This window comes from Triticum aestivum, chromosome 5A, assembly GCF_018294505.1.
Source record: "Triticum aestivum cultivar Chinese Spring chromosome 5A, IWGSC CS RefSeq v2.1, whole genome shotgun sequence".
Classification (NCBI taxonomy): Eukaryota; Viridiplantae; Streptophyta; class Magnoliopsida; order Poales; family Poaceae; genus Triticum; species Triticum aestivum.
In genome coordinates, this window is record NC_057806.1 from 31,831,921 (window position 1) to 31,850,995 (window position 19,075).

A 19,075-nucleotide genomic window follows, 5' to 3' on the forward strand; every position below is an offset into this window, starting at 1 on the left:
ATTCCTTTCTTCCGCCTCTCACACCGATCTCGGCGCAAGATCAACCCCATGTAGACTCTCCGCAGTCGATCGTTGTAAAGCCACTTTCAAAAATTCAGAAGCAAGATGCGAATAGGGGGGGTTTGAACTTACACCTCATGGATGCACTCCCTTCCCTCCCGGTGGGGGTCTTCCGGCGAGTGGGCTTCCGGTTCGTGCGGGGCAACGGGCGATGGGATTCCAGGGCCATCGTGTATCCGCGTGGTGGACTTCCGGTTCGTGCGTGGCCGGGTGCAGGCGGCGTTGTGGCGGCTTTGTTGATGCTCTGCTCTTGACGGATCCGGACGGCTGGGATCACGTGCTGGTGCGGTGGCGACCATGGCTGGCGCCCTCGTGTGCGTTTCTTATCATCGGTAGCAGGATGTGAAGGAAATATGCCCTAAAGTCAATAATAGAGTTGTTATTTTATTTCTTTATATCATGATAAATGTTTATTATTCATGCTAGAATTGTATTAAACGGAAACTTAGTACATGTGTGAATACATAGACAAACAGAGTGTCACTAGTTTGCCTCTACTTGACTAGCTCGTTGAATCAATGATGGTTATGTTTCCTAACCATAGACATGGGTTGTCATTTGATTAACGGGATTACATCACTAAAGAATGATGTGATTGACATAACCCAGCCGTATCATATCACGGGGTTTGGATGCACCGGCGAAGTTTGCACCAACTCTCAATGTGAGAAAGGACAATGCACGGTACCGAAGAGGCTAGCAAGGATGGAAGGGTGAGAGTGCGTATAATCCATGGACTCAACATTAGTCATAAAGAACTCACATACTTATTGCAAAAATCTACAAGTCATCAAAAACCTTGGCACTACGCGCATGCTCCTAGGGGGATAGATTGGTAGGAAAAGACCATCGTTCGTCCCCGACCGCCACTCATAAGAAGGACAATTAAATAACACCTCATGTTTCAAATTTGTTACATAACATTTACCATACGTGCATGCTACGGGACTTGCAAACTTCAACACAAGTTTTTCTCAATTTCACAACTACTCAACTAGCATGACTTTGATATTATTACCTCCATATCTCAAAACAATCATCAAGCATCAAACTTCTCTTAGTATTCAACACACTCATAAGAAAGTTTTTGCTAATCTTGTATACCTAGCATATTAGGATTTTAAGCCGCCCCGAGGATAAGTCATCTTTGGGCTTAAGTCTCTCTGAAGATAAGTCATCTCTGGGCTTAAGTCTCTCTGAAGATAAGTCATCTCTGGGCTTAAGTCTCTCTGAAAATTACTTATCTCTGGGCTTAAGTCTCTCTGGAGATAAGTCATCTTTGGGCTTAAGTCTCCCTGGCGTTAAGTCATCTCTGGGCTTAAGTCTCCCTGACGTTAAGTCATCTCTGGACTTCAGCCGCCCTGACGTTAAGTCATCTCTGGACTTAAGCCGCCCTGATGATAAGTCATCTCTTGGCTTAAGCCGCCCTGACGTTAAGTCATCTTTGGGCTTAAGTCGCCCGGAAGATGAGTCCCGGAGATAAGAAGCCCAAGATAAGATGGTTGCGATAAGTTGCCCGCGGTAAGAAGCCCGCTACAAAAAGCCAGAATAGATTAATCCTAATCCTACTAGGACTCTACATGTAAGCCGCCCCTTCAACTTCTATAAGGAGGGGCAGGGCACCCCAAGAGGGACAAGTTAGAAAAGATAGACAAGGTTTTAGACAGACGAGTCTCGTGACAGGTGTTTTGATAGCTCTCGAGATAGAGGCAGCAAAAGAGCGCCCTTGTAATCGAGACCATGATGATCAATATAAATTAAGCAGGATGTAGGCTTTTACCTCGACCATGAGGGGCCGGACCTGGGTAAAACTCACGTCTTCTCGATTTCAATCAGCCCCACTCAAGCCACCACTTAGCAGCGATGGCCTCACGACTAAGTCCTCACACTAGGACATCTGCCGTGACAAAATCACGACACTGCCCATCCATGTAAACATTCGACATTTTTGCTCTTGATTTTGTGACCTAGGAGAGTAATGTCATGCTTTCAAAAAACATGTGCTTATTGCCGAGACATCATTTTGAGTATTATCCCACTCCTATGACTCCTATTATTTCAACAAACCAATCTAAAGCAGATATATAAAGAACTATTTCAACATCCTAGGATGATAATATCAATAGTAATCTTTTTTAGGCAGGCCTTCACTCCTTCAGTAGCTAAGGTTATTTCATCATATACAGAGATTCCTCTCTGCTAGTTGGGTAGAATGGATAACCAACATATTTAAGCAAAGGTACAATCCCAACAAAAATGCAATGTTGTCTCCTCAGCATTTTCATTGCAAAAGAAATGGTTATAACATTCTGTGTGTTTGGAACACCTTTTCTTTCTTTGGATAGGGCCTAAACATAGAGACAAGAGTACATATGGGAGTTTTCAAACTATTTTACCAATTTTTCATGTTACACAAAGAAATGAAAGAAAATAAATAAAAGAGAATAAACAAAATGAAAGAATGAAATGACAAAAAATAAAATAAAATAGAAAAGGGGAAAATGCAGAGTGTAATAAGAAACACATGACATAGTCTGGTCTTTTCCGGGTGTTTTTTATTTGCGGAGTGTAACACTAGAGAAACCGTGAGTATGCCAAGTGTATTTTTTGAAGCACTCGACAAAGGGATTGTTTGGCGAACTTTTTAACCATTCGTCATTTCTAGTAGAAATTCTGAATTGGTATAATGTCTCTTTCTTACAATACAATAGTTTCTTGCATGAGTGAAACAAAACTAAAGAAAAATATTAAAGAATAAGGATTGACAAAATGATTAGTGCATGGCCATGCCTAAGGGCACATCGGTTGAAGTAGATTCTTTTTTTCTCTCAAAAGACCCCCCTTCCCAAACTGTACAAGCTTCTTTCAAAGCATCACAAAATAGGTATTGATCCAAATATCTCGAGATGGATTATGATACATAAATCTATAATGTAAATATAGAGGCACTTCTTTCTTATTAGGGAAGTATAAAAATATATCTTTTCTTTATGATATAGAAGGGGGTGAGAGTAGGTTTGCCTTTATTTTTCTTGCATTTCATATTTTTATACAAGTGTCCAAGAAAAGACACTCGGCAATCAGGGTGATTTCAGTAGTAATGCAACATGCCACCTCAACATGTAACTATTTATGGAGAGTTGGTTTTCTCATTATACAATCATGCATGCGAAAAGACCCACCCAACACGCAACATTGCATGAAAAACTATGATAGTCCTTATATTCAATATATATTTTATAACTATACAATGATCAAATACAATAAATAATATATATATATATATATATATATTCAAATATCTCATATTATTAATCCAAATATCCATATTCCAATAAGTCATTTTTTGTCGCACGTGGAGTATCATCTAGAAAGGGTATATGTTTATACACACTACAAGAAGACACGTAGTGATGCAACATGCGACCTCTATATGCAATTATTGATGGAGAAATGGTTGTATCATTATGCAACAAGTAAAGAGACTTGCCGGTAACGAGATTGAACTAGGTATTGAGATACCGACGATCGAATCTCGGGCAAGTAACATACCGATGACAAAGGGAACAACGTATGTTGTTATGCGGTTTGACCGATAAAGATCTTCGTAGAATATGTAGGAGCCAATATGAGCATCTAGGTTCCGCTATTGGTTATTGACCGGAGACGTGTCTCGGTCATGTCTACATAGTTCTTGAACCCGTAGGGTCCGCACGCTTAAAGTTCGATGACGGTTATATTATGAGTTTATGTGTTTTGATGTACCGTAGGAGTTCAGAGTCCCGGATGAAATCGGGGACATGACGAGGAGTCTCGAAATGGTCGAGACGTAAAGATCGATATATTGGACGACTATATTCGGACATCGGAAAGGTTCCGAGTGATTCGGGTATTTTCGGGAGTACCGGGTGTTGGGTTTCGTAGTAATTTCAAAAAATTTCCTACGCACACACAAGATCATGGTGATGCATAGCAACGAGAGGGGAGAGTGTTGTCTACGTACCCACGCAGACCGACTGTGGAAGCGTTGACGTAATGTAGAGGAAGTAGTCGTACGTCTTCACGATCCAACCGATCAAGTACCGAAACTACGGCACCTCCGAGTTCGAGCACACATTCAGCTCGATGACGATCCCCGGACTCCGATCCAGCAAAGTGTCGGGGAAGAGTTCCGTCAGCACGACGGCGTGGTGACGATCTTGATGCACTACAGCAACAGGGCTTCGCCTAAACCCCGCTACAGTATTATCGAGGAATATGGTGGCTGGGGGCACCACACACGGCTAAGGAATAGATCACGTGGATCAACTTGTGTGTTCTAGGGTGCCTCTACCTTAGTATATAAAAGACTAGAGGGGGGAGGCTGGACGGCCAAGCTTGGCGCGCCAGGAGAGTCCTACTCCCTCTGGGAGTAGGATTCCCCCCCCCAATCCTAGTTGGAATAGGATTCGCGGAGGGGGAAAAGAGGAGGAGGGGGCCGGCCACCTCTCCTAGTCCTAATAGGACTAGGGGAAGGGGGAGGCGCGCAGCCCATCTAGGGCAGCCCCTTCTCTTTTCCACTAAGGCCCACTATGGCCCATATAGCTCCCGGGGGGTTCCGGTAACCCTCCCGGTACTCCGGTAAAATCCCGATTTCACCCGGAACACTTTCGATATCCAAACATAGGCTTCCAATATATCAATCTTTACGTCTCGACCATTTCGAGACTCAACGTCATGTCCGTGATCACATCCGGGACTCCGAACAACCTTCGGTACATCAAAATGCATAAACTCATAATATAACTATCATCGTAACCTTAAGCGTGCGGACCCTACGGGTTCGAGAACAATGTAGACATGACCGAGACACGTCTCCGGTCAATAACCAATAGCGGGACCTGGATGCCCATATTGGCTCCTACATATTCTACGAAGATCTTTATCGGTCAGACCGCATAACAACATACGTTGTTCCCTTTGTCATCGGTATGTTACTTGCCCGAGATTCGATCGTCGGTATTCCTATACCTAGTTCAATCTCGTTACCGGCAAGTCTCTTTACTCGTTCTGTAATACATCATCCCGCAACTAACTCATTTAGTTGTAATGCTTGCAAGGCTTAAGTGATGTGCATTACCGAGAGGGCCCAGAGATACCTCTCCGACAATCGGAGTGACAAATCCTAATCTCGAAATACGCCAACCCAACATCTACCTTTGGAGACACCTGTAATGCTCCTTTATAATCACCCAGTTATGTTGTGACGTTTGGTAGCACCCAAAGTGTTCCTCCGACAAACGGGAGTTGCATAATCTCATAGTCATAGGAACATGTATATGTTATGAAGAAAGCAATAGCAACATACTAAACGATCGGGTGCTAAGCTAATGGAATGAGTCATGTCAATCAGATCATTCAACAAATGATGTGACCTCGTTAATCAAATAACAACACTTTGTTCATGGTTAGGAAACATAACCATCTTTGATTAACGAGCTAGTCAAGTAGAGGCATACTAGTGACACTAAGTTTGTCTATGTATTCACACATGTATTATGTTTCCGGTTAATACAATTCTAGCATGAATAATAAACATTTATCATGATATAAGGAAATAAATAATAACTATATTATTGCCTCTAGGGCATATTTCCTTCACCGGGGAGTTACGGGAATTCGTATTGGGCCTTAATGGGCCATACGGGAAAGGAGAGAAAGGCCTCAAAAGGTGGCCGCACCCCTCCCCATGGGCTGGTCCGAATTGGACTAGGGAGGGGGGCGCCCCCTTCCTTCCTTCTCATTTTCCCTTCCCTTTCCTTCCCTCCTACTCCTACTACTTGGAAGGGCTCCTAGTTCTACTAGGAAAGGGGAAATCCTACTCCCGATGGGAGTAGGACTCCCCTAGGGCGCGCCATATATAGAGAGGGCCGGCCCTCCCCCTCCTCCACTCCTTTATATACGGGGACAGGTGGCACCCCAAAGACACAACAATTGATCTCTTGATCTCTTAACCGTGTGCGGTGCCCTCTTTCACCATAATCCACCTCGATCATATTGTAGCGGTGCTTAGGCGAAGCCTTGCGTCGGTAGAACATCATCATCGTCACCACGCCGTCGTGCTGACGAAACTCTCCCTCAACACTCGGCTGGATCGGAGTTCGAGGGACGTTGTCGAGTTGAACGTGTGCAGAACTCGGAGGTGCCGTGCGTTCGGTACTTGATCGGTCGGATCGTGAAGACGTACGACTACATCAACCGCGTTGTGCTAACGCTTCCGCTTTCGGTCTATGAGGGTACATGGGCAACACTCTCTCCTCTCGTTGCTATGCATCACCATGATCTTGCGTGTGCGTAGGATTTTTTTTGAAATTACTACGTTCCCCAAAAGTGGTATCAGAGCCAGGTTTTATGCGTTGATGTAATATGCGCGAGTAGAACACAAGTGGGTTGTGGGCGATATAAGTCATACTGCTTACCAGCATGTCACACCTTGGTTCGGCGGTATTGTTGGATGAAGCGGCCCGAACCGACATTACGCGTACGCTTACGCGAGACTGGTTTTACCGCCGTGCTATGCACACAGGTGACTAGCGGGTGTCAGTTTCTCCAACTTTAGTTGAACCGAGTGTGGCTACTCTCGGTCCTTGCGAAGGTTAAAACAGCACCAACTTGACAAACTATCGTTGTGGTTTTGATGCGTAGGTAAGAACGGTTCTTGCTAAGCCCGTAGCAGCCACGTAAAACTTGCAACAACAAAGTAGATGACGTCTAACTTGTTTTTGCAGGGCATGTTGTGATGTGATATGGTCAAGACGTGATGAGATATAAGTTGTTGTATAAGATGATCATGTTTTGTTGAAGTTATCGGCAACTGGCAGAAGCCTTATGGTTGTCTCTTTATTGCATAAGATGCAAGCGCCAAATAATTGCTTTACTTTATCGCTATGCGATAGCAATAGTTGCAAGAGCAATAGTTTGCGAGACGACCATGTGAAGACACATTGATATAGATCAAGATGATGGAGATCATGGTGTCATGCCTGTGACGATGGAAATTATGACGATGCTTTGGAGATGGAGATCAAAGGCACAAGATGATGATGGCCATATCATGTCACACATTTTGAATGCATGTGATATTTATCTTTTATGCATCTTATCTTGCTTTGATTGACGGTAGCATTATAAGATGATCTCTCACTAAATTTCAAGATAAAAAGTGTTCGCCCTGAGTATGCACCGTTGCCAAAGTTCGTCATGCCCAGACACCACGTGATGATCGGGTGTGATAAGCTCTACGTCCATCTATAACGGGTGCAAGCCAGTTTTGCACACGCAGAATACTCAGGTTAAACTTGACGAGCCTAGCATATGCAGATATGGCCTCGGAACACTAAGACCGAAAGGTCGAGCGTGAATCATATAGTAGATATGATCAACATAGTGATGTTCACCATTGAAAACTACTCCATTTCACGTGATGATCGGTTATGGTTTAGTTGATTTGGATCACGTGATCACTTAGAAGATTAGAAGGATGTCTTTCTAAGTGGGAGTTCTTAAGTAATATGATTAATTGAACTTAAATTTATCATGAACTTAGTTCTGGTAGTATTAGCATATCTATGTTGTAGATCAATAGCTCGCGTTTAGCTCCTTAGTTTTATTTTTGATATGTTCCTAGAGAAAACTAAATTGAAAAATATTAGTAGCAATGATGCGGATTGGATTCATGATCTGAGGATTATCCTCATTACTGCACAAAAGAATTATGTCCTTGATGCACTGCTAGGTACAATTCCCAAAAAGATGCAATGTTGTCTCCTCAGCATTTTCATTGCAAAAGAAATGGCTATAACATTCTGTGTGTTTGGAACACCTTTTCTTTCTTTGGATAGGGCCTAAACATAGAGACAAGAAGACATATGGGAGTTTTCAAACTATTTTACCAATTTTTCATGTTACACAAAGAAATGAAAGAAAATAAATAAAAGAGAATAAACAAAATGAAAGAATGAAATGACAAAAAAATAAAATAAAATAGAAAAGGGGAAAATGCAGAGTGTAATAAGAAACATGTGACATAGTTTGGTCTTTGCCGGGTGTTCTTTATTTGCGGAGTGTAACACTAGAGAAACCGTGAGTATGCCAAGTGTATTTTTTGAAGCACTCAACAAAGGGATTGTTTGGCGAACTTCTTAACTATCCGTCATTTCTAGTAGAAATTCTGAATTGGTATAATGGCTCTTTCTTACAATACAATAGTTTCTTGCATGAGTGAAACAAAACTAAAGAAAAATATTAAAGAATAAGGATTGACAAAATGATTAATGCATGGCCATGCCTAAGGGCACATCGGTTGAAGTAGATTCTTTTTTTCTCTCAAAAAACCCCCCTTCCCAAACTGTACAAGCTTCTTTCAAAGCATCACAAAATAGGTATTGATCCAAATATCTCGAGATGGATTGTGATACATAAATCTATAATGTAAATATAGAGGCACTTCTTTCTTCTTAGGGAAGTATAAAATATATCTTTTCTTTATGATATAGAAGGGGGTGAGAGTAGGTTTGCCTTTATTTTTCTTGCATTTCATAATTTTGCACAAGTGTCCAAGAAAAGACACTCAGCAATCAGGGTGATTTCAGTAGTAATGCAACATGCCACCTCAACATGTAACTATTTATGAAGAGTTGGTTTTCTCATTATACAATCATGCATGCGAAAAGACAACTCACTCAACGGGCAACCTTGCATGAAAAGCTATTATGGTATTTATATTTAATATATATTTTATAACTAGACAATGATCGAATACAATAAATCATCTCTATATTCAAAGATCTCATATTATTAATCCAAAACATTCATGCTTCAATCAGCCAATTTTTGTGGCAGCGTGCAAAGTATCATCTAGTAAGGTAGTATATATATTTATACACAGTACTACTCCATGAACGGCTAGCTCATCCATGCAGCGCGGCACATCTCAATCTCAAATGGAGATGCTGTACGGGATGCCCATCCCCATCAGGCCTCGTTCGGCACTAGAGTATGTCCACGTTTTAAAGGGTATTTTCCCGGCCCGGTATAGAAATCCCCGAAATTCCCCACAGCCCGTTCGGTACCCCGGTATTGGGCCGGCCCATCCCCAAAGTTACACGGGGAAACCCTCAATACCGGTGTCGATCTGCGCCGCGATGTCTATCATTTTGGATTTGAGCCTGTCAAAAGCCTCTTTGATCTTCTCTTCCTTGCTCCAAACAAGCTCTTGGTACGTGCCCATGTATTCCTCGTCTGGCGAGTGTGAGGACAGGAGGTTCAGTACCAGCATGACCACGACACTCTGGTACTGGGATGGGAAGGTGTCCAGCAGCACCCTCTCCGGCTCCTCCAGAAACGCGCGCATCTCCTTGGAGTCGGGGCCGCCCATCTCCGGCGGCATGTTCTTCCGGGTTGTGGTTGGGCGGTTGGGGATGTACCCAGCCATGGGGTACTGGCCAAAGTTGACGGCGGCGTGGTGCGCGGACGTGACCCACATGATGGCGGCCAAGACTTGGACGAGACTCTCGTGGCTGTCCAGCACCGGCCACCACGGCTCGTCCTTCTTATCCTCGTGGCCTTTGGTTCGCACCTCCGTCCACCAACCTTGGAGCTCCTGGTCGTCGATGATGTCCTCCGCGCATGAGTAGTAGCACTTCACGTAGTCGGACGCCCACTGCTTGATGGCATCCCAGACCATGAGGCCATCGTTGGCGTACGGGTAGTCCTCTATGGCCAACCCCAGTTTGCCATCCTCCCTTCTGATCGCCATGCCCCTCCGGATGAGATCTTCCGGCAGAGCCTCCATGACGAACCGCCAGAACTTGTCGTAAACCACGGAGCTGAGCTCCATGCAGTATCTTCCCGTCGAAAAGGTGCTCTCGATGATCCCACCCGCGTCGATGAGCATCTGGCGCGCCTGAGCGTTTATCTCCATGGTGTACCGGAAGTGCGGGTGCAGCAGCTGGTAGACGGGGTGCATCCGGCTCAGCTGCCGGTTAGCCGCGATGATGTACGGTTCAACACAACCGTGCGTCCTCAGCCTGGCATGTGAGGAAACGCAAAACAATCAGGCATGCACGCGCTGTGAATGAATAATTAGACTGGGACGTAGACGTACCAGTGGCTAACGAGCTGGTGGTAGCCGGTGTCATGAGCCAGGACATGGGACTTGGCGAGCTGCCACAGCCAGGATTCTGTGACGCTGGATCCCGGCGTGAAGACCTGGCGCCAACTCGTCCTTGGTCGGGGATGGCGAGCTGCGACGGCCATGATCCTGTGACTCAGGCCTCGTCAGCTCGATGGCGATCGGCCGGAGTGTGCCGTCCCCTGTCAGGAAGAAGAGCGTGCGCGACCCATACAACGTCGTGTCCTCAAGCATGCGCACCTTGTGTACGAATGGCAGGAACATGTCGTGGTAGTCCAGCATGAACAGCTTCTTCTTACTCATGGCCTGTACATATATATATGCTCAACCGACAAGTTAGTTATGCTAATGCATGCATCATGCTTCTTTCTTCCTTGTTTAATTCTCACCTCCTCAGCTGTCATGACACCGTTTATCTGCTCTTCAATCAGCTCTTTAGTGATAAGGGATGGCCCGTCCAGCTTGCTGACGATACGCAACTCCTGCATTCATGCGCAGTTTTCAAGGTACCATACACATGCATCTATATATGGTAATGGTGATGAACTGATACTATGTATATAACTGAACATATATAGAGTGGATAGTGTACCGTGACTAGTTGGATGCTCAGTGGGTTCATCCCTGCAAGGGTTTGTCGCGCAAACTCCTCATCTCTGAACCAAGCAAACTTGTCCTCTGCATCATTTTTCAACATGCATGGATGCATATAAATTAACAAGTACTACTACTCCTCTATAGCTACTAGTACTAGAAGCTATACTGTATTAAGCATGCAAATCTCTACTAGTAGTACTACTACAGTAGGAGTACGTACTATCATGAATTTCCGGCGTTTCGAACTTCAAGAACCTGCGGATCTCCTCGCAAAGGTGCGCTCCATGGAGGAGGTGCTCCAGCTCATCCACAACAAAACCTATCATGACCCCGACAATCTCCGCTTGTGTGTGCGGTTGCGATTGCGAGGGCTCCTGTGGCTCCTGTGGTCTTTCATATCCTTGAACTTGAGCGTGCAGGCCGCGTGTGCCACGGACAAAATAAACCAACTCTCTTATGAACGCCGCGTCTTTTATCTCCGTGAACGCCTCATCCCGGGGCACATAAATCTTGTCGGTGGCCCTCATTTCCGAAGGTGCATCTGAAGCTGCATCTGCACGACAAGATTCATCTAGTGTAGTTCCATAATATAAAAGCGTTTTTAACACTACACGGAGTGGTTTTTTTTAGACAAGCGAGAGGAGTAGCTAGCTAGTACGGCGGCGCGGTACGTACCTTGCTTGTAGTGACGGCGGCCCGTGCGGCAGCGTCGCGGGTAGGGGCGCTTTTCACCCCCGAGGACAGGTCGCTTGTTGCCGAGGTCGTTGTAGACGTCATAGTCGTAGATGCGCTGGTGTGGCTTGCGCTCGCCGGTGCCGTCGCCGCGGATGGCCAGTAGCTCACTGCTGCGCAGCCTCTTCATGCCCTCGGGCGTCTGCGACGGGAGGTAAGAGTAGTGCACCACACGCAGGCACGATGGTAGCTGCTGGTAAGGTAATTGCATGCCAGTGTGTTGTGAAGTTGGTTTAGTTTAGGGCATGCAGGGTAGGGTACTGACCGTGACAGGGAAGAAAGTACGCTTGTCGTGGCTGCTGTGCGAGGGGTGGATCCACGAGACGAGTTGCAGTGGAATAACGTAGCGCTGGACGACTCCGGGCCCTGGTCGGCGGGGAAGATGCTTACCTCTCCTAGCTAGCAACATCTCGGTGTTTTGGTCGTTCACCACGCGCACGGCGCCGATGGGCGCGAACGATGCCGGCACCGTGAAGGTGGCCTCGTACGTGTAGAACTCCTCATCGGCTCCTGTACCCGAGTATTTGCAATAACTGGAGACCGGATCTTCCCGCTCTTCTGCACCCACAGCCAACAACCATATATACATTCAGGTCTAAGGCCCCGCTCCGATTCTTGGTGACTATTTTTTCATTCCAACTTTTGGCCTATATCATTCCACCTTCATTCTGATTTCTGAATTTTTGTATGTCGGGTTGTATCATTACCCTTAAAACCATGCATGTATACTATGTTATTTTTCTCGGCTTATTTTTGGGTATATATGTTTGGGAGTTCATTTTCTATCTAGCTACATCCAGAATTTATGTAACTTTTATGATTCATTTTGTTATTCAAGAATTACCTACTACCATTGTTGTTGTTGCTTTTTTTTTGTGAGAAGAATTACTACTGTTGTTGAATTTATTATTGTTATCCATCTATTATGTAGTATTGTTGTTGTTGAATTACCTAATTAAATTAATTTTCATGTTAGCATGGAATTTTGATAAAGCAGGTACTCATAGGCATCCATAGGGAGTCCGTATAGCATAGAGATGGCTGCCTTTGGAAAAAACAAATTATGTTTCTTTGAACGACAAGAAAAAGAAGAAATTATATGCATGCTGGATTAAGGGGGCGGAAGTGAAGAGGACATTACAAGGGAGCCTTGTCACCTGGATCCAACTCCAAGACGAGCTCAAGTTGTAGCCACTCTCGGTGAAGGAGATCGTTCAGTTTCTGGTTGTGCAAGCGGCCTTCTCAGACACGGAAGTTATTTTTTCAAGTCCTGACCAGAAACTTTTCATGTGCACCGTCACGGTGGCCTTCATCTTGATATTCGACAGCGTGAGGTTGAAACCGCGGGGAGCAGCTCGGTGCGCGACCGTGTCCACTTCGGCCAAAGTGGTGGTGGTTATGGTGGTGGCGGTGACGGTGACGGTGCAGCCAACTGTGGAGACTGTGTGGCGAGCGTTGCTCAATGTCCGACAAGCCTCCGGCACCGGGACCGCTCGCCGAGCTGATGATACTGTGGAAGAGAAGGAAGATGAACCATGATGGCTCGAGTAAATAGCATATAAAATTACTATTTTACAGGCTAGGGTTTCAAAAAACTATGGATTTTTAATTTTTCTCAGATAACTACCAAGTCAGGGGTTGACTGTTTTAAAAAACCCCAAATTCTCTTTGTTAAAAAATTAAAGATATTTATGACACGTCGGGCCCGCCACTAAACACACCGTTTGGTTGACCGTTAACTGACTTGTGGGGGCTACATGTCAGCGCCTCATCAACAAATTTTTTATAGATTAGCCCCTACAAATATTTTTAAAAAGCAATCGGGTCCCTGGAATCATTTTAAAAAAGCAATCGGGTCCTTGGGCTGTCGCCGCCACGCCTCCAAAGGGCTCTGCCCGTGGTCGCCGTTGCACCATGGGGCTTCGCCCGTGGTCGCCGCGCCCGCAGCCTGGGTGGTCGGGGTGGTCGCCGGGCGCGCCGCCGTGGGGCTCCGGCTCAGGTCCTCGCGCCGCTGCGCGCCATAGGGATCCGCCTGGAGCACCGGCAGGCATGGGGCTCTGGCTCGGGTCGCCGCGCCACCGCGCACCATCGGGAGCCGCCTGGGGCGCCGCCGGCTATGGGGCTCCGCTCAGGTCTCCACGCCGCCCCCACGCCGTGCCTCGCCCGCGACTGCCGCCATCCCCTGGCCCGAGCTCCTCAAGCTCGACGCAGATGGCATGCACCGCTGCTGGAGTGTCTCGGACGAGGCCGACCTCGTTGCAACCGTCGCCACCGGCTTGTGGGGAGGTTCGCCGGCGTGGGAGGAGGAGGGGGTCGCCGGCTTGGGAGGGGGAGGGGGTCGCTGGCTCGGGAGAGGAGATGTCTGGCACAGGAGGCAGAGAAAGAAAAAATAGAAGAGGAAGAAGAAACTTACATGTGGGCCCCACATGTAAGTTAACGGTCAAACTAAGGTCAAACTAACGGTTTGTTTAGCCGTGGGCCCAACCTGTCATAATCGTGATCAACTGATAAAGACTCGATGATTTGGGTTTTTTGAAACAGCCGACTGCCTATTTGGTAGTTATCTAAGAAAAATTAAAAATCGGTAGTTTTTTGGAACCCTAACCTGTAAAGTAGTAGTTTTATGCTATTTACTCTGATGGCTCGGTGCACCTAGAGCTAGAGGCATGGCTGCCATTAGCAATGTGGCTGCAGCGTGCTACACTTAGGATGTAGATGGAGAGATGGGATGTCGGATAGAGCGATCCCTGGATCTTCTATTTATAGAGATCCAAGAAGAGAGACGTTATCCCGCTGACGTGAGGCAATCGTAACAACACAGTAAGAGAAGAGAGACGTCATCCTCACGTCCCGTGGCAGCCGCACCGGCCACAACCCTCTCCCCCGCAGCAACAGCACCGTTGCACTGCAGCTTCCGTGGCCGGCGATCAGCAGCGCACGACACCCAACGCATTGCATTGCAGCTCCACCCGCCGCCGCCGGAGAGATCAGCGTCTCGCAGCACAACACAAGTTGCATTTCTGATTGTTTACTAGTGTTGACTATGTGTTTTGTATTGCATGTGTATTGGAGTTGTAGTTCATCTTTAGTTTTGTATAGTTGAGGTAAATGTATTCTTTTATATTATATATATGTATACCAACACTTCATCAATACAACGTTCATTGTATTGCAAACTTTCCCGTCTACATGGTATCATCTTGAAAGTCCTCCCCACGCGCGCCGCCGCCGCCGCCACTCCCCGCCGCCGCGTAGCGCCCCCTCACGCGCCGCCGCCGCCGCCGCTCCCCGTGCCGCCGCGTCGCTTCTGCTCCCACCCGTTGCGCTGACTTACTGCCGCCGCCGCGCGCCCCCTGCCGTGCCGCTGCCGCCCCATCGCGCCACAACCCTAACCCGCCGCGCCGCACCGCCGCCGCGCGCTCCCGTGTGCCGCCGCCGCCCCTTCCTCTTCCCGTCGCCTCTGACGCCTTCTATGGACTCTCCAGGCTACTTCACCATCTGCGGTGGAACCGCTTCACCAGCCGTGCCAATCCAGTCGCGTCCTTCCCCGCAGCACCCGCAAGGGAGCGGGGGATGACGCAACCGGTGTGGCGGCGGTCGCCGCCGCCTGCAGCACCCGCAGGCCCAGGACGTCGGGGGGCGCCGCACTATCAGCAGGCTCTCCCCGCTGGCCACCAGGTGTTCATCGGCGCGCCCTTCCAGCCGACTGGCGCCGGCTATGGTGCCCTCCCCGCGCTGCCGCCCCTCGGTGGTTATGGCCCGCCCGTCCCGGCGCCGCCCTACGGGGGCCTTCCGCCACCGCTGGCACCTGTGCCATGGGACCCCACCCTCCTCGCCGCCCAGAACTTCGCACCATCGCCGAGTAGCTCTGTTGGTGGAGGCGACTGGTACATGGACTCAGGTGCTACTGCGCACTTGGCAGCTCATCCCGGTAACCTAACCTCCTCCACTCCCGTTCACACACCACTCGTATCACCGTCGGCAACGGCTCCTCCTTACCTATTACTCATATCGGTAGCACTAGCTTTCCCTCCACTTCCACACCCATCACTATGTCTAATGTTCTTGTTTCACCTGATTTAGTCACAAACCTAGTTTCAGTTCGTCGTCTTACTCGTGAGAACCCACTTACTGTTGAATTTGACGGTGTTGGCTTTTCTGTGAAAGACGCCCGTACCCGGATGGTCCTTCACCGACACTACTAGGAAAATGCTTATACATAGAATTTTAGTAGTAGCGCCTGTTTGGGCACCCACGCTACTGGTATTTACCAGTAGCGCCGGCCAAAACGGGCGCTACTGCTACTGCGTAGCAGCAGCGCTGGTTGGCGCGGGCCGTGCTGCTGTTTAGCGGGCCACCGGGGCCAAAGGGCAGGCCACTTAGCTGTAGCGTGTGATTTGCGCCCATGCTACAGCTAGTGGGCTTAGTAGTAGCGCTTACCCATTGCCCGCGCTGCTGTTAAGCCCACGACCTCCCCCCCCCCCGCGCCCCCCGGCCCGGCCTCATCACTCTCACTCACACTCCACACTCCTCCCTCGATCCCTCGCGCGCCGCCGTCGACCCCCGCACGCTGCCATCCCCCGAACCGGCCCTCCTCCCTGCGTTGGCCACCCTCACCCGTGCCGGCCCTCCTCCCCGTCGACCGCCCAGCTCCCCCACGTCGGCCTCCTCCTCCGCCCGTCGCCCCGGCCCCCGCGCCGGCCCTCCTCCACCGAGAGGTACTCCTCCCTCCCTCCCTAGTTATAGTTATTAGAGTAGTTATTTTGAATCCTATGTAGTTGAAAAAATGTAGGTTATTAGAATAATGTAGGTTATGATCGAACCTTAGCTAGGACAGATTAGGTATGAACCCTAGTTAATTCGTATGAACCCTAGGTTTTTAAATTTAGCTAGGTTTTAAAATTAGGATAGAAATTTAGCTAGGTTTTTAATTAGGTGTAGTTAATAGAATTTAGGTGTTTTAAGTGTATTTAAAAGAGTTTTAGGTGTTTTAGTTGTTTTAGGTGTAGTTAAGAGAATTTTAGGTGTTTTAGTTGTTTTAGGTGTAGTTAACAAAATTTTAGGTATTTTTTTAGTTAAAGCAATTGTTGTTATTTTTTTAGTTAAAGCAATTTTTCCTGTTATATGCAAATTTGCAGTGGACATGTCATATTTTGAACATGTCACATTTTGGACATGCCATATTTTTCTGAGTGGCCTATGTTTTGCCAGAAATGTCGATTCGTTTACGTTCTGGCAAATTTCAAGCGCTCGATACGTCCTGTTTTTAGCAAAGGTCATGCCAAAATTTGCTAAGTGTTTATTAATTTTGTTTTCATAATTAAGCAATTTGTTCTCGACGTCGACGATGCCTATCCCGCATCCTCGCCGTCGACTTGGTGGAGGACTCATGGTTGAGCCGAGGGGCCATGTCCGGGACTGGGCTCCGCCGGGCTAGTACTGGGTTGTGCTACCTTCTGGTGAGCGCAACTTAGTGAGGAGCCAGCCCGTCGTCGACCAGGAGCTTCTTTGGTGGCGGTCACGTGGGCCTGCATCGGTGGAGAGGCTTGAGTCCCCCGCGCAGGTGGTACAACACCGTGTCACGGAGGAGAACATGCACGTCCAGCGCTACTTGGTTGTGTTGGCGAACGGCCGGTTCTCCAATACCTGGCAGATTCTTTGGGGATCTCACCGGAGCTATGATCCGGTGATGGTTCCTTCTCTTTGGGTGTCCACCACGGCCCACTGAACCTAGAGGAGCTATTATTCGAGATGTATTAGTGATATTATATGATGATCTTTGCTACAAACTACTATATATGTATTCGATGATGGATTATTAACTACCTATTAGTTATTTGCTTATTGAATGCAAAAGATGGGCGCGGTTTGTGGTACAAACTACTATATATGTATTCATGATGGATTATATGATGATCTTTGCTACAAACTACTACAAACTACAAATTTTAGGTGTTTTAGTTGTTATATGATAATCTTTGCTACAAACTACTATATATGTATTCGATGATGGATTATTAATTACCTATTAGGAAATGTCTGACGATGAAAGGGAATTTGCTATGTGCGAGTACTGCGAAGATGAGCGCGGTCTGTGCGACAGGACACACCTGGTAGAAGGTCGGCGCTTCAACATCAAGCTCCAAGAGACCTTCGATGTTGAAACGGTACGCAATGACACGTGTTTTTTGTTATTTTTTGCACGACTTCTCTGCTTCTTCAACGTGTAATTTCCGTCTTTTACAATTCGACTAGCTTATCTCATGCCATGCAACACGCTATGTCTTGGAGAAGAAGGATTTTGAAGATCATGAAAGAATGGAGACAAAGATAATTCAACTAAGGACCCATCATGGTTATGATTTTGCTGTAAATCTATACAATTCTGTGAACTCATCCAATTTTGGTTGCCTGAATTGGGAAGCCCTTTGCAAGGCGTATGATTTTCATGAGAGTATGCTTCTCACCTTTGATCTTGGTGATCCTGACGTTGATGAAAATGATATGACCATTTGGGTCCTTGTTGACACGCTTCCAGTTCTACCGCTGTGTGAGTTTCTTAAACATATTTACTAAGTAATTTATATTGTTTATTTCAAAATATTTGACAGCTTATTTCCATTGACAGCTTATTTTCATTCTTCAAAAAATGTACGGAAAATGGTAGACAGAACCTACTACTACAATGATGAAGCACAATTAACTTATAAGGAGCAAGATGGTCTTATCGCATTTTTTACTAATCTTGAGAATTACAATAGCTATTATCAAACTCCTCCACATTATGGTCAATACGTGCCACTAGTGCACGTGTTGAACTACGGTAACATCAATGGAGATATCATGGTAAGATTTTCTACTATTACGACATCCGTGCATCTTTTGTATAAATTCTTCTAAAACTAAACTACATTACTAACTACAAAGTTATTACTATGTTTTTGAACAGAAAACCCTGATGGATTGTGTGCCTCATCTGATGTTGCCGAAAGGTCACGTTAATGTTATGAGCTTACAGCCACCACGGCCAGGTCAGCCGCAGTATCCACATCACTCCTATCCATATCGGATTTCTATAAGCAAGGAAGCCATGATAATAAATGATTTTAAAAAATGTTTGAACCATCATAGAGAGCTACTTGGAAGCAACATTGTGTGTAGGCCAAGACTTGGAGACAGGATGATCTCCATTCTTTATTATGGAGAGTCAATTTTTCTTAATGGAGAGTCAATGCCTATCTTGTTTTATGATATTTTACCTAAGAGAGGGTAGAGTAGGTCCTATGAGAGGAGTAGGTTGTATCTAGAATGTGTTATTATGTGCTACAATGTGTTAGAGTTGATGATGATGATGAGTTATGATTATGACTAGTGACCAACTTGTTATATGATGTCTCATTGACGAACATTGTTTGGTGGTGATGACAAGTGGTAATGAATATGCTATTTAAACGGACTAGTTCATGATGAGTTGTTATTGTATAAAAGATATATCTGTTTAAACATGTACAACGT

The 19,075-nt window shown here is 46.5% G+C and overlaps 1 pseudogene; it reads right to left on the bottom strand.

Moving 5' to 3' along the window:
• Positions 1-9,199: 9,199 nt before the first annotated feature.
• LOC123101167 (lipoxygenase 2.1, chloroplastic-like) lies at positions 9,200-13,649 on the bottom strand (annotated as a pseudogene).
• Between the last annotated feature and the right edge of the window lie 5,426 nt (positions 13,650-19,075).